The sequence below is a fragment of the Thermobia domestica genome, chromosome 10 (assembly GCF_964235325.1).
Source record: "Thermobia domestica chromosome 10, izTheDome1.hap1.1, whole genome shotgun sequence".
NCBI lineage: Eukaryota > Metazoa > Arthropoda > Insecta > Zygentoma > Lepismatidae > Thermobia > Thermobia domestica.
Genome location: NC_137463.1, coordinates 8965429 through 8981272, shown reverse-complemented (window position 1 = coordinate 8981272; position 15844 = coordinate 8965429). Strand labels below are relative to the sequence as shown.

Sequence of the window (15844 nt, the reverse complement as noted above, 5' to 3'; positions counted from 1 at the left end):
GTTGGCAGTGTATGTGTAATTACGGATGCCTGAGTAACTACTGAACTTTCTCTCTGTATAGTTTAGAGAAGGGGAGAGCCAAATAGTGACGTCACAGATTATTCAGTTAGAAATAAACGCAAGAAAAGTGAAAACGATCTTCTAAACATTTGATTCAACGTTGCGTTTTTGTGTCTGTTTCATCTGTCAGTCTGCCTTCTTGCAAAAACTGAAGGGAAGGTAATTATTATACTTTCTTCCAAATAAAACTCCTGTGTTGTGCAGAAATTTGGGTGTGCAACAACTTTGACAATAACATGATCATGTACTTGAATTTCTGGGCCATTAATTAAATATCTCTATGCAGTTGATATATCATTTACATGACTTTTGACAATATATGGAAAATTACTTGAATTAGGTGAAATTTTAATTATGGTTTAATTCTAATTATGGTTTATATTTAATGATGGTGAGTGAATGGTGTGGTTTTACTCATTTCTTTTCCAAGTTTTTATTAAATGTATCTTGCTTTCTCAAAATGAATTTTCGTTACAAATACATTTATTTTTTATTTAAATTTAATTTAATTTTCAAATATTACAATTTTATAAAACAAAATGTAATTTTCACTAAGTGAGGGACATCTGTTTTTAATAGATTTGAAGATTTAGAAAAAATCAGTAAATTGAAACTATTTTAAAATTTTCAATTCATTTCAAAGGAAACAGTAAAATAATACCTCATATAAATCAATGGAATAAAATAAGATTTTCAACGAACTTCAAAAGTTAATTACTGAATCCTCTGTCTGTGCGTCTGGCTGTTATTTGCGATTTTGTTTTCAATTTTGAGCCTTCCACTCGATAGAACATCAAAAACTATCTGAAAGAAATGATGGAATTTTTTGAGTCACTCTTACCGTTTCCGAGATATTGGCCAAAAATTGGCCGATTTTCGGATATTTACGGAGTCATATCTCGTGAACGGTAAGTCATAAAGAGATCATATAGATGTTGATCAATATCTAAGAGGATAGTGAACATTTTAGTACCGAATAGTAACCGGTGATCACTGGCCAACGGCCACCGTTTCCCAGATATTGGCCAAAAAGTTCGAATTTCGGGAGATTTAAGGAGCGATATCTCGGGAACCGTAAGTCATAGAGAATTTTGCGAATTTTTGCCAGAAACAGAAGGAGGTGGGGATAAAAATATTTACTTTTACATGTTGTAAGAATCACAGTTATCCTTCCCGCTCCATCTCTCCATTCTTTTTAAGTTTGTTGAGGCAATGCTCTTGGTGCATTCTCAGCTGGTTTTGTTATTATATCCTCAGTCGCTTGTAGTACTTAAGTCAGTGGTGTATAGGTTAGGTATTCGCTCAACTCTTTTCAAAATGATATCGGATACCTATCCCTGTATACGTTCATTCTTTCGCAAGTTTTAGATAAGTACACACTAGACGATAAAAATATAAGGTAGGTATACGTAGTCCATTACATTTCTGTATAGTACGCTGCAGGCCCGTATCCAGGGGGTGGTCTAGGGGGATCCGGGCTCCCCCTTAATTTTTGCTGGCCCCCTAAAAATTTTACAGTAGGCTTGCAAAAGAACTATATTATGGTGATGAACTATCATATTGTTGGATCGGGCCCCCCTAACTTCAGCCGCCCCCCTACATTTTTGGGCTGGCTACGGGACGCTGAATCCACAAACGTAGGCCATTGTGATAATGCTGCCTATATCGGGGTATAACGCTCTTCCTCTGGTACGCTCTATAACCCCATGCTGTACAGATCAAATCTTTTGAAACACCCTATACATATAAAAAGAGGAGAGAGTGTGAATGGAAGAAAGAGAAGAAGCGAAAGAAAATTATATAAAACACGTTCTTTGACTGACTGACTACCTGTTGCCTCCATGTATTGACAAGTGACGCAAGGAAAGGTGATAAAAATGCATCGCATAAATCAAGCATGAAACGTTTTAGGTTACATCATATGACAATAGCTCTGTAGGAAGCAATAAGTTAAGGCTTTCAATGCATTGATTTTTCAACATTACCTATACTTATATCAAAATGAAACAAAAGAATCCTATTTATAATACAAAAACATCTCAGTCTGTGAGCAATGCTAATATCCTAGAATGTTATACAATGTTGGTTGCAGAAAGGCTCAAAATGAGAATTTCTTACAACAGATACGAACGTCTCAGTGCATAACACTTATTCATAATAGTAAACTGTCACACTAACAGATGTAGCTACTTCCGGTATCACTTGCCTCACATTCTAATAGATGTCTCAACTTGAGGTATGAAGAAAAGCGTTTATATTGCAAGATATTCTTCTGTATAGTTTACAACCGCAAAAAGATTAAACTCTAGCGCGGGGCCCCCTTACGCAAGGGGCCCGATTCAAAGCAAGTGATCCAATTAAATGAATTTAAGTCTGGCCCTGCTTCTTGGTTCGGCGAAGTACAATCAGGGCCGTGCCGTGGAAAATCAGCGCCCGCGGCGAGAGTATACGACGGCGCCCCATACATATATTCCAAGTAACTTTTCCTTTCTTTTGCCCCTTTTTATCCCGATTTTTCGCCCCCTTACTTCGGCGCGCCCGGGGCCTTCGCCCCGCTCGACCCCCACGGCACTGACCTGAGTACAATATCCTTTGATTAAGCTCCCAGACTTGAAAAATCTTGAGAAACTTTGCTGTAAACATTTTTCGTTGTATTCACATTTCTGTTTCGTAGATTTGGCCCTGTATTTTCTAAAACGTTCTATTTATGTTAAACACCGAAATAAATGTTGATCTAAACTTAACGTAGAATCGAACTAAAACGGAGAATACGTTATATTAAAGTCGATTAAACAATATTTAAGACTTTTTTGGTTAAATATTTTAATAAGTGTTCCTGATCAACGTTAGATGTAAGATCTGTATTCCATGAATACAAAAGTAATCACATTAACATGCTTATCACAAATAAGTTTAAGAGATGGTGCTTCGTTGCTAAAGTGAAATATTTTGGAAATTACAAAACAAATTAATAACACTGTTGATGAAAGACTAATCCAGATTTTAACATTAAATTTGTTAAAATGACTAAAACAATAGTGATGTTATCTGAAATGCAGTTGTCGCTAGGTGCAGAAAAAGTGAAGGATATTCCAAAGGTATTAAAGTGCTATATTCGTAAAAAAGTGTAGTGCTGCGTACCGTATTTGTAATTCAGTGTTTCCATTATACTTGAGATTTTAATAATTGAGAGACGAATATTTGGCTTATAACAGGCCAGTGCGACCACCGCTAGTACTAGATCTAGTACGTTTCTCCTTCTCTTCTTTTCTCATAAATACATTTGGGAGATAAAAGGAATCTCATGAAAACTTGGCAATACATTTGGGAGATAAAAGGAATCTCATGAAAACTTGGCAATACATTTGGGAGATAAAAGGAATCTCATGAAAACTTGGCAATACATTTGGGAGATAAAAGGAATCTCATGAAAACTTGGCAATGTACGAAAATTTAACTATTCCTGGTAAGATTTTCTACTTTTTTTTTTCAAACAGAGGTATTTACAAGAGCGGAAGTGGGACTTAGGTGCCGTCCGGTTGCTTCCTCCAACTAATAAATGACCACAGTAAACAATATTACATATTTGGTGATTCGTTTAAACAGTAGACTATTAAGGAGTTAAATCTCGATTTTCTCAGTAAGTCTATTTTATGATATTGTTTTCTCCTGACATCCTCTATATTTGTTATACTTACGTTACTTCAGTGTTTTTTACAGTGAGTTCTAAAACGACAATTAAGCAGGGATTCCGAAAAGATTTTTAATTTGGGGGTGTAAAGTCAAAATTGGGAACTTATAAGTGGTTTGCACGGTTTGTAACGAATTTTGACTTTAAAAAAATGAAGTTGGGGGTTTCTTTCAAGAATGTAGGGGTCACTTCTCCACCCACAGGGGAGGGGGAGCTGTCGGAAACCTTCTGCTAAGATTAATTTCGTTAAAATGTCATACATAGAGTGAAATGTCATAAAAGTTTAGTTCTTTTTCCCCAGATCTAGTACTTTTTTCTGCATAGGTTAGTACAAAATATTTTTGCAGGGTGGTCACACTGTAACTGGCCCGTATCCACGAGGGTCCCCTAAAATTTTCACGGTAGGCTTGGAAATGAATTATAATATGGTTGGATCTCCCCCCCACCTACATTTTTGGGCTGGCTACGGATCTGGCTTATAACCGACATTAGTTACAACTATTTGAACCACCTGATACCCTATTGATCACTCGTTCTCCGGCGATTTAAACTCCGGTTTCACTGGATCAGAATTCGTGCAAACTTTGGTCGTACGAACTTTTACGAATTTAATTTTTGTTCCTAGACATAATTATTTCCGTCCTATTCTTATGATGGTTTATAATTCTATAATCTTAGTAACAGTAACTTTCGTATGTTAGTGATATATCCGTTACTATGATTAAGTCATTATTGTATTATTATTCTTTTATAATAATAGTAACAACAACTACCGTTACAACTATAATAGTAACTATACTTCATCCGTTTCGAAAGAAATTCACATAATATAGTACATGCCTGTAGGGAATATTCTGGTCTTAGTTTGAAGATTGTAGCCGCCATACAGGTCAGACGAGTGTAGTAGTTGTGTTTGCGATTCCATTGAATGTACTATATCACAATCTGTTGGTAATGCCAGCGAATACTTATTGTACATTTCCAGTGATGTAACTAGGGGGCGGTAAACGAGACTTCTGCTCCAGGCGCCAAAACTAGCCAAATATTTATTTTCACTATAAGGCAAGGAAAGGAGTTTTAGTAAATTAAAGATAATAATAAAAGAAAAACAAACTGAACAGGACAAGGATCCACCAACCTTAGGATCATATTTATAGAACATAAATTGGCTTTAGAGCTATCTTTTGAGGACATTGTAAAATCCTTTGCAGCCAAAAGAGCCCGTAAAACTAAATTTTGGTACCAGCTTTCTGTGTTTTTATTTAATTTACATCGATTTAAGAGATTTGTAAAATGCCCGAGTATAATGCTCGACTCAACAGCTTGACTATTTGTCATAATTAAATATTGTATTCTAAAGCAAAGACTGTTGATTCATTCTACACATATGTACAATCTGATATAATTCGAAAAACATTGATTTTCAGTTATTATGAAAATACTATTAGAATACGTCAAGTGTACTACTCTTAGATTATTTGGCAATCAAATACTAATTAGTTTGGTATTTTATCTTGTATTAAAAATTAAATTATTTCCTGCAATTTTGAAATCAAACTTTACTACTTCAAGAAAAAATGGAATAGGAGAACTACTGTATGATGCCAGTATTAGGTGTAGTCGGGGAGCGTTTTGGTTTAGTTGATCAGGAGGGGGGCACTAAGGTGAGTTCTTGCCCCGGCGACAACTAACCTAGTTGCGTCGCTGTTGACTTCAAGCAGGGCTGCATAGGTAGGGTGGTTATTCTGTATAATTGGTACTTGCTTGTGTGATGACGTGTTAGTGGTCTATTGGTGGATAGAAGGTGGAATGGAGAGGGTCATTAAACTAGACTCGTCCCCGCGACGCACAACATATCCTTACGTGAACGTCTGGACAATATATCCTTACTGATTTCTACTATGTATGCAAGAAACATAGTTTGTTTCACTCATGATATTTTGTATTAAATAAATTCGCATACTCACTTTGAGGCTGAAGCAAACTCTTTGTTTGTAACGAGGGTTGTCCCTTTTATCAGAAAGTTAACCGGTGTTACGAAAAATATCTAATTTTCTTGCTCGTAGCATAATTTCCATGCTCTTAAGTCTTCATTTAGAAGGATTTCAAAATATTGAAACTGAGGCCGCGGTGGCCTAGTGATAGAGCGTTCACCTTTCGTGCATGGGGTCCCTGATTCGAAAACAGCTCGCGCAAAGTGAACTTTGTGGTGGACAAACACTGTATGCGTGTGTTTTCTCGGGGCTCTCTTGTTTCATCCCACTTTCTTTATTCCACCATTTTCTTCATTTACCATCGTCTCCTTTAGCCTAGCCCATGGGACGTAAAACTTAAAGATTTATTTTGAAAATATTGAAAAAATAGTTTTAATTCATATTTCTGGACTACGTGGAGAAACAGTCAATTCCATTCTTTGATATTCAATTCGATAATCAATGGTTCCGTTTAGGTTCGATTCTTCTGGTTTTAGTTCCAATGGCATACATAACAATATATCAATAACTACACCTACTAGTAGGATAGGGTTGCCAGATCTTAATTTTTTCTGGCACGTTTTACGTTACACGTTTTTGATTTTTACTGTAAAACGTTTTTTCCCGTTTTTTAATAAACAAAAGAAATTAAAGTATAATCATAGACATTTCTAATTTTTTTTATAAGTTAGAAAAAATAGTTTTTTTAATTAGAGAAACTGATTTCCCATACACTGATAATAAAGCAATCCAATGATGCAATTTAATATTTATAGAGAAGATGCAACAGGTTCCGTTTTTGTCACCTCTCGAACTGGTACCCAAACCATACGTTTAATTTTCTTATAGCATTTTAGCCTTCGTTTGTGAACACTGTCTCGATCATATTATGTCGATCGATCATGATATATCGACGTCAGGAACAGAAGCTATTGTGAACTAATAAAAGCACTAATGTCAGGAACACAAGCTGCTGTGAACTAATAAAAGCACTATTGTCAGAGACAGCAGTTACTGTGAACTAATAAAAACAGTGATGTCAGAAACAGAAGCTACTGTGAACAAATAAAAGCAGTAATGTCAAAAACAGAAGCTACTGTGAACTAATAACAGCACTGTCATAAGCAGAAGCTACTGTGAATTAATAAAAGCACTAATGTCAGAAATAGAAGTTAATGTGAACTAATAAAACACTAATGTCGAAAAAAATGACTTGAATTAACAAAAGTACCAATGTCAGAAATAGAAGCTAGTGTGAACTAATAAAAGTACTAATGTCATAAACAGAAGCTACTGTGAAATTAATAAAAGCACTAATGTTAGAAACAGAAATGATTGTGAACTAATAAAAGCACTAATGTCAAAACAGAAATGATTGTGAACTAATAGAAGCATTAATGTCAGAAACAGAAATGACTGTGAACTAATAAAAGCAGTAATGTTGCAGCAATATCAGGAATAGGATCTAGTGTGGACTAATAAAAGCACTGATGTCACAAACAGAAGGTACTGTGTACTAACAAAAGGAGAATTCCAAGTGATTGAGGATTTTGATGTCCTGTAAGGATTGTTCGAACATATAGAAAGGAATATGGGACAATGAGATCCAAAATCTTCGTTAAAATACAATAAGGTCACCAAGCAAGATTTATGTAATATGGTTGGTTGGATTTGAGTTTAGAGTCTCTTTCAGCACCGAGGCTGTTTGAGACAAGGACTTACAGCTTAACGTGGTATCCGAACATTATGAGTTCCCTAGAATTACAATATACTTGTCTTTATTGTGTTTTTTTAAAGGAAATGCCCTAGTTTACAATAAAATTTTTCCGTGTTACTATGTGAAACCATACATGTGTTTGTCATATGTAAATTTGTCACCTCTTTCTTTTTCCCTTAAAAGTCGTAGAATCTTCCCTTTTTCACTCAGAAATCTGACAGGTTTAATCCTAGGGAGCAGAATGCCCAGTTATGCTACTTTTCCACGAGTGTAAAATCCGACAACAGAATTCCCGTTACATTTTATGAGTATTATAGAGAAACATTTAGTGAACGCCGGTACTTATGCAACCAACATTTCATTACTGTCATATGGGGTGCCTGCCTCGTAAAAGAACGCATTTTTTCTACGATTACGTAGGAGTTAATTTCTGAGTGTCGGTTAAATTGTGAGATACCTCAAACTTATTTCCCGAATGAGAATCCCTTTAATCTTTAAAGTACGCCTTACGAATTTGAATTAAATTTTATCATATATTGTATAACATAAGGAATTCCAAACCATCGGCTCCGACTTCTATATAACTTTTGGGGTCCAATTAGGTATAGATAGATGTTTCGTTATCAGAAATCCAAGCAAAGTTCTAAGTAAAAAAATTCCAGATCCCTCGATTCGATGTAACTTTGGGGGGTGCGCAGTCCTCTTCGTTTCCCCCAGGATCGATGGCAATACCTGAAACTATATTTGATAATCGAATCAAATAGGATTGGTGTAACCCACCTCTTTAAGATCTTACATTATATTTTCATGTTAGCATCTTTTTGATTTACCCAAAGGTCTTTTCCACAATGCCCAATGACTTTTTAACAATTTTTCTACATATCTAAAAAATGAAAGTGAGTATGTTTGTAATTTATTAGCTCTTGAACCACCCGACCGATCTCGATCAAATTTTCAACATAGATGAAGTTCTGGCCTGGAATGGTTTTGATCATTTCATTTTGACGGTGCAACGTATGTGAGGGGGAGGAGGAGAGATCGAAAATGATCGATATTAGTGTCGAATTCATAGTATTGGGTGTCACTGAGATGAACAATGATACTTCCAATGCCATTTAAATCTAAATACAACTTGAAATGAAATGAAATCTTTAAGTTTAACGTCCTACGGTTATGCCGGTTAGGCTAAAGGAGACGGTGATAATGAGAAATGAGTGAAAGGGTGGAATGAAGAAAGTGGGAGGAAACGGGAGAATCCCGAAAAAACCCACGAGCATGGCGTTTGCCCACCACAAAGTCCACACGGCGCGAGCTGGAATCGAACCAGGGACCCCAAACACCAGAGGTGAATGCTCTACCACTGAGCCATCGCGCCCTCCTAACCCCACAACTTGTGCATGGTGGAGGGTGATATATATAAAAATGGTCTAAAGTGGCCGATATCAAAGAGCGCTTCAGTAATCCTAAAAAATGATTGGCTAACGGAATATATTACTATTGTTTCTTATTTTAAGCCAGCAAAGGGAGTAATTGACGCTGGTCTGGTTACATGATAGATTCTCAATCTTATTCTGTCCTCAAACCTGTAAACTTTATGGTTTCCTTTGTTAGTTGTATATAATGCAATGGTTTTCTTTGTTTGTTACTTCAGATTTAAGTGGATAGATTATATACAGTAAAATTACAATTGTCTGAACTTTCGTCATCTGGTTCGGCAAATATTCTGATAGATATCAGATTTTGTTACTTGTGTTTACCGAAAACTAAATGTCCAAACAGTCTTATTGAACTGAACAGAACTGTGTGCGTGTGAAACCTCATGCTTCGTTTTCGAGAAAATGGAGGAAAACCAATTAATTTGTAAATCTAAAAATCTATGTTGTTTGAGAACCATCTACTTATTAAGCTGAAACTAATATTGTAATATATCCTCATTAGGTTGTTCATTATTACGGTAGGAAGACGACAGCATATAATATGGTTCATGAAACGTAGCCCAAAATTCTGATTTACTCTTAAATTTTACAATCTGTTTAACAAATTAGTACCAAAGATTTTGTACAGACAACACAAAGAAACCTGTGTGTTGATATTTCGGGAACTGTTGAGAAGTGTTGAGATTGAGCCGGATTTTCTGAACAATGTGATAACTGGTGATAAGTTTCTGGAAAAGCGGAACGTAGGAACGCTGCTGAGCAGTGGCATCCGAAAAAATTTCTGGGGAAGGCATGTCTATGGTTGTTATATTACGTATCTGGTATTTAATATACGTAGTTTGCTATATTATGTATACATTTTCGTGAACCAGAGGGAACCCGGGCCTCCTGCCCCCTTCGGGCGCTCATATTTGCTGAGGCCTCCCCTACATAACAGGTTGACTCCGTTCGACGTCCTTCTCTTCCGTCTGATGAAGCGGAGCCAGAAAGGATACCACTATGGAAGGGTAGAAGGATTACAAATAGAAAATATCTTTGACACAGTACCAGAAGGAAATTCTGATCGCAAACTTCCAGGGAGCGTACCAAGCGTAGCAGAAGAGATGGAAACGGTTTATTAATACAAAAGAATCTTACTTTAAAGAAGTTTAACTCATTGTACTATATCTGGAATAAATTTTGGTTTGTGAATGAAGTCCTGATACTTTTTGGACAAACTGTATATATAATATTTGACAAATAACAATAAACATTATATGGCTATCACTTATGAGTTTACCAGATGGTGCTCTTTGAAAATAACTACTTAGGAACAACCAAACGAACTAGTGACAACGAAACAACGCTATCCTTCAACAACAAAGTACTTTCAAAAATCGTTAAAATAATTTTTGCTTCCTTATTTGAAATGTGCTTGCCAAATCCGGAGAATTTTAAGTCATTTTAACAACCTATATATAAGTACTCTGTTATTATGTCTGTATAAATGAATATCGCTACCTAATTGTCTAAAGACAAAAAAGCATTATAGATACAATTCTATAGTGAACATTTCAGTAGGTATGTTTCTATAGCGTACTGTTTGGACATTAAATGTCACTAAATACTCTGACGCAATAGAAAATATACAGTTTAAATTCTTAAAAACGCTTGCATACAAGAAAACTGGTGTCTACCCAATGTCAGTAACTTGGATTCTTTTCTGGGAGCAAGCATTAATGTTTGGGCCCCTAGAAAAAGTTGTTGGGGGCCCTCCTGCAAAATTCGAAAATAACCCCCTTCTTTCCACCTTTCTCTTACTCTTTGTGGGCCCCTCGGAGCCCGTGGGCCCTCCCGCACGCCCCTGGACCCGTTTCATATATGACAAATTAATTAAGGGGGGGCAATATTAACAAATCTCAAAGCCATACGAATAATATTATTTCTAGAGCCCCAAATATTAGATATGTTTTACTGAAATGGGCCCACGACTCATTTTTGTTTTATTTATCTTTTGTGTGCTGTTTTGTTTATGTAATATAGTGAACCTGTTTGATGCTTCATTTATAATTTCATGTTCGTATTCTATACGGAGTAAGAAAGTTTTGTTTTAAAGTGAACCTCCCTCGAATGGCGCGGAGTTTCCCTGGGGGCAGTTGCCCCCTGTCCCCCACAAGATACGGCCCTGCCCAAAGTATGTCCCCTATGAAGACCTAGTGACGAATTTTAGTTTTCAAACAGAGAAAAGGAAATGGGTTTTTGATTTTTTGTTCTTACATAAATTATTAAACGGTAAAATTGACTGTCAAGAGTAAGTTTCAGAAGTATTATTACGTGTTCCAATAGGTAAGACTAGAACAGCAAACACTGGGACATTCTATTGTAGAAAAGCAAGAACTAACATAAGTCTCCTCTGTGGAGAATGTGTACTTCATACAAAGGAATGATTAGATTTCATGTATTAAATATATTTAGTATGTCCGAAAACAAGTTCAAAACAATTATTAAGCAATAACTTCTGCATAATTAAACGATGTATATTTTATGTATGTATAATAGTGTGTGTTAAATAATTATGTACACGACACTATAACTGGGCATTAAGCCTGTTGTGTTATCCTTATGAAATAAGCGAATTTCAATATTATGTCATGCTGGATAATTTTTTAAATAAATGCAATGACACTTTGCAGTATTAACTTGCATTTTACATGTTTTGTTTGAAAGGCGAATTATCAAACTTTTTTTTTTACTTAATCTGAATCATAATCCTAAAGGTGGAAATTAGTTCAGTACTCTGATATTAGACTGGACCTCAGTTGGAAGCTCACATGAAAACACGTGATGGAAAGTTTTAAAGGAAAGTTTATAGTTAGATATTGCTTTAAAATTCATACATTTATCTGTGACTGGTTTCAAACTTAAGCAATGTATTCTTATTATTAAACCCGGCGGGAGCTCAAGTGGTTCGGAGTCCACGTTAAACAGTAGGTCCACGTCTCATATAGCCTCGCTGCTGAACGGGACGTTAAACTCAAAATCAACTCAACTCAACTCTAATTACTAAAGCAGAAATAATATATTTTCTAATTTTACAATATGTATCAGAGGGGGCCGCGGTGGCTCAGTGATAGAGCGTTCACCTCTGCTGCTTGGGGTCCCGGGTTCGATCCCAGCCCTCGCCAAGTGAACTTTGTGGTGGACAAACACCGTGTGCCCTGGTTTTCTCGGGATTCTCCCGTTTCCTCCCACTTTCTTCATTGCAGCATTTCATTCATTACTCATCATCACCGTCTCCTTTAGCCTAACCGGCATAACCGTGGGACGTAAAACTCAAAGATTTCAGTTCATTTTCAATATGTATCAGAAATATTCTAGACACGATCTATATAATACATTAAATAATGCGTAACCAAAAGATTAAATGAAATCTTTTTGTTTAACGTCCCACGATTATGCCCTTTAGGCTAAGAGAGACAGATGATTCAGGCAAGTGAATGATGATGGAAGAATTAATGGAATGAGAAATGGGAGGAAACGGGAGTACCCCGAGAAACTCACGAACATGATGTTGTCCACCACAATCTTATTTGGCTGGAGATCGAGTTGAGTTGAGTTGGTTGTGAGTTTAACGTCAGTTTCAGCAGCGAAACTACATGAGACGTGGAGCTAATGATTAACGTGGAATCCGGACCACATGAGCTCCCGCCGGAAATGGAACCTGGGTCTCCCACGCCAGAGGCACGTACGCTAAGCGCTTAGACACAAAGGAGCTCTTTCTGGGGATCGAACCAGGAACCCCATGCACTAGAAAATCAAAAAATAAAGTAGGATACACCTGATAGGCAGGCAACCAATCATGTAATGAAGTATGTTACTATATACTTTCTAAGATGTATAATTGAGAAGCTTAAGAGAAAATATCCGTCTTATTTAAACCACATTTAACAGTCGTTACGGTAGTTATCGTAGCAAATTGATTTTATTAGCATATTATGAAAATGCGTATCCCAAGTTGGGGTCGAATGTATCCTTATTTTACCTTTCTATTTTCAAAAAAAAAAAAAACTTTTTTATGCTATTACTAGCTGAACTAGTGCTTTCTACACAGCGCATCATTCACATATGAGCACGAATCTCCTTGTCATTCCTCACATATGTACACGTCCCTTTACAGATACAAGTGAAAGACTTCTTGATAAAAATTGGTAAGGAGTATCATAAAGGGTAGATTTTTCGATTATTTTTTTCAATATCTCGCACCATTTGCAAGATTGAGCCTACTTCCGGTTCGAATTTCTAATTCATGTATGATCAGTGTTTTCTTTCTTCATGCATGCAGTATGTAATAAGCAAACGCATTACATACACAATTAATTATAATGTCAGTGATATATGGTGTTCATTGGGCAAAACACTCTAAACAATAAAGATTCATCTTAGACTAGAGAAATGGTTATCCTTCGTTTATCATTACCATCTGGACATGAAACAAACGACTGACAGTGAGTAATATACAACCCCTGTATACAATTATGTTGTGTTGGAATGCATAACTAGTAGGATATGGTACTTTTTTAAAAAAAATTAACACTTCCAGTGTTTTACCTTCTACTGGAGGTGAGAAATACATTCTCAAATTTGAGACGGAAAGAAAAACACGAGAATTCTCTCCTGTTCTAGTCTCTAGTCTCTAGAATCGAGATAAGGCGAGAATTTTTTCAAATCTCATGGGTAACCAACTCGGATCTCAAAACTGGTTTAGTATTACATGATTCAAGCATAAAAACTGTAAATTGACTGATTGTACAAACATAATGAACAGCATTTATCAACCTTTAAAGATACGAAAGTATTCTCAATGGTTTGGTTTGAATTTAGCGCCCTGTTCAACAGCGAGGCTATAGAAGACGTGGACCTACATCTTAAGGTGGGATCGGAAGGAAATGAGGCCTCACCGGGAATTGAACCCTAGTCTTCCACAAAAAAGGTGTGTACGATATCCATATAACCATGAGGGGGCTCGCAAGTCCTCTTTACTCCCACAATATACTTCAGTAATAAATGAGGCAGCTATGACTCAGTGGTAGAGCGTTCACCTCTGGTGTGTGTGGGGTCCCCGGTTCAATCCTAGTTCTCTACAAGTGGGCTTTGTGAGTTTTCTTGGAGTTCTCAAATTTTCCATCTAATCTCTTCATTCCACCATTTAATTTATTTCTCATCATCACAGTCTCCTGTAGCCAACATGGCATAAACGTGGGACGTAAAACTTAAAGATTTCATTTCATTTTTATTTAATTTTTACAATAATAAATATCGTTTGGATGTTGTTATATCACACCCTTCGTGACCTCTTGTGACACGGAAGCATTCTGATAAGTTCTAAATGGAGTTAGGAAAAAAATCAAGGCATTTTAAAACTGACCGAGAATCGAGAAGAGATAGTAAAGAATTCTTAGATTATCGAGACGAGACAGCCTTATTTCTCGTCTCGTCTCGTAAGTAAAGTTATCTGGGAAGCAAGACTTTACATTTGTTGGTTAAAAAAAAGCAAGATTTCACCTCGAGACAAACCACTCTGCTATTGAATTCTCTTTCTTTGACCGTCCGCGTACGAACGTTGTTAAGCTTTGACAAATGTCACGTGTATAACATGTAGAAAGGTATGGCTGGTAAAAAAATATGGAATGGTTGACTGCACGAATGGAAGGAGGGTAAAGAAGACCGTTCTTAGCAGAGAAAATGGGGGGGGGAGAGACGGTTTTACAAGCAACACAACTGAATCACGCTTGCCTGACCTACAGCGACGCTAAATGAATTCTGAAGTGTCGTTTTCAGGCCGATAAAAAAGAAATATGGTGGAAATGAGTGAGAGTTTTCGAGTGGACGCTGCACACGTCTTGTGACTAAAATACAACTTCTATCGATTTTACGAATTACTTCTATACGTGACGTAATCAACATCTCTGGAGGTTAGGTTCTCCGCATCAAATATTTTGCCGAGACACGACACTAAACCTGTAGTTTCGCCAACGAAAATTCCGCAGTAAAATTACTAGCAAATGCACTACTGTTATAATATTAACACAATACATAGCTTAAGTGACGTATTAAGTGAAACAGGCAAATTTACAAAGAGTGACTGTCAAAAAAACTGTCAATAATACATTTCCAAGTGAGACAGTAATACTAACACGAAGAAACAATATGAGATGAGTTTTCTAGGTTTACATTTACGTTTATATCTTTGACGCTTAGGCAAACAAATGTGATTAATGAAAACGAATAATTGTGAAAGGATTGGTGGGATGATCATGTGGGAGAAACCACAAGAATTCCGGAAAATTACGTACAGAATGTTGTCTGTCACAAACTAGCATGGTAGGGTTCCAACCAGGGACCTCTCACATGAGAGATAAGCTTTAGCACTGAGCTACTGTTTTCCCGTAAGCTAACATTAGAGACAACATTGGTGCTAAAATGATTACTAGAAAACGTACTGTACACAATATTGTTTTCTTGTATTTCGTATCTTAAGTTGTATGTAAAAAATTCTGATAAGGTAAGGCTCTATTATAGAGAAGAATGTTTATTGAGATGATTGTCCCTTAAATGTTCCTACGTTGTCCCAAATATCAAACTGTTTGCGTTGTCCTTTCACAATCAGGAAGCCGGAAGTTCGAAAGGATATCTTGACCGGATTTATCGTAGTTTTATGTGCCCTAACCAATTTCTCCGAAAAAAGATTTTTTCCTCATTTTATTACTATAATTGTTTATGCCTGTAGAATGTTTCACATTTGATTCTGGTACTGTGTTTAACTAGAGTAACGGCTCTTCAGAGATACCACATTTGTAAAAATTTAAATTTTATCGTTACAATGTAAGGGAAGAACGAGCCTCAGAAAGCTGTATACAAGAATTAAGCTAAGGGAAGAAACATTCATACAGCCCCAAACATGTGTATACAAGAATTAAGCTAAAGGAAG

General features: G+C 36.3%; 1 protein-coding gene and 1 non-coding gene across 4 annotated transcripts in view; both read right to left on the bottom strand.

The window, feature by feature from the left end:
• The window catches only part of Sh (Potassium voltage-gated channel protein Shaker), a 907958-nt gene that overhangs the window by 363129 nt on the left and 528985 nt on the right, over nt 1–15844 (bottom strand). The gene's annotated exons all lie outside the window — the stretch shown is intronic.
• On the bottom strand, nt 8745–8816 carry TRNAQ-CUG (transfer RNA glutamine (anticodon CUG)). Its single transcript has one exon. It is a non-coding gene; the product is annotated as a tRNA-Gln (tRNA).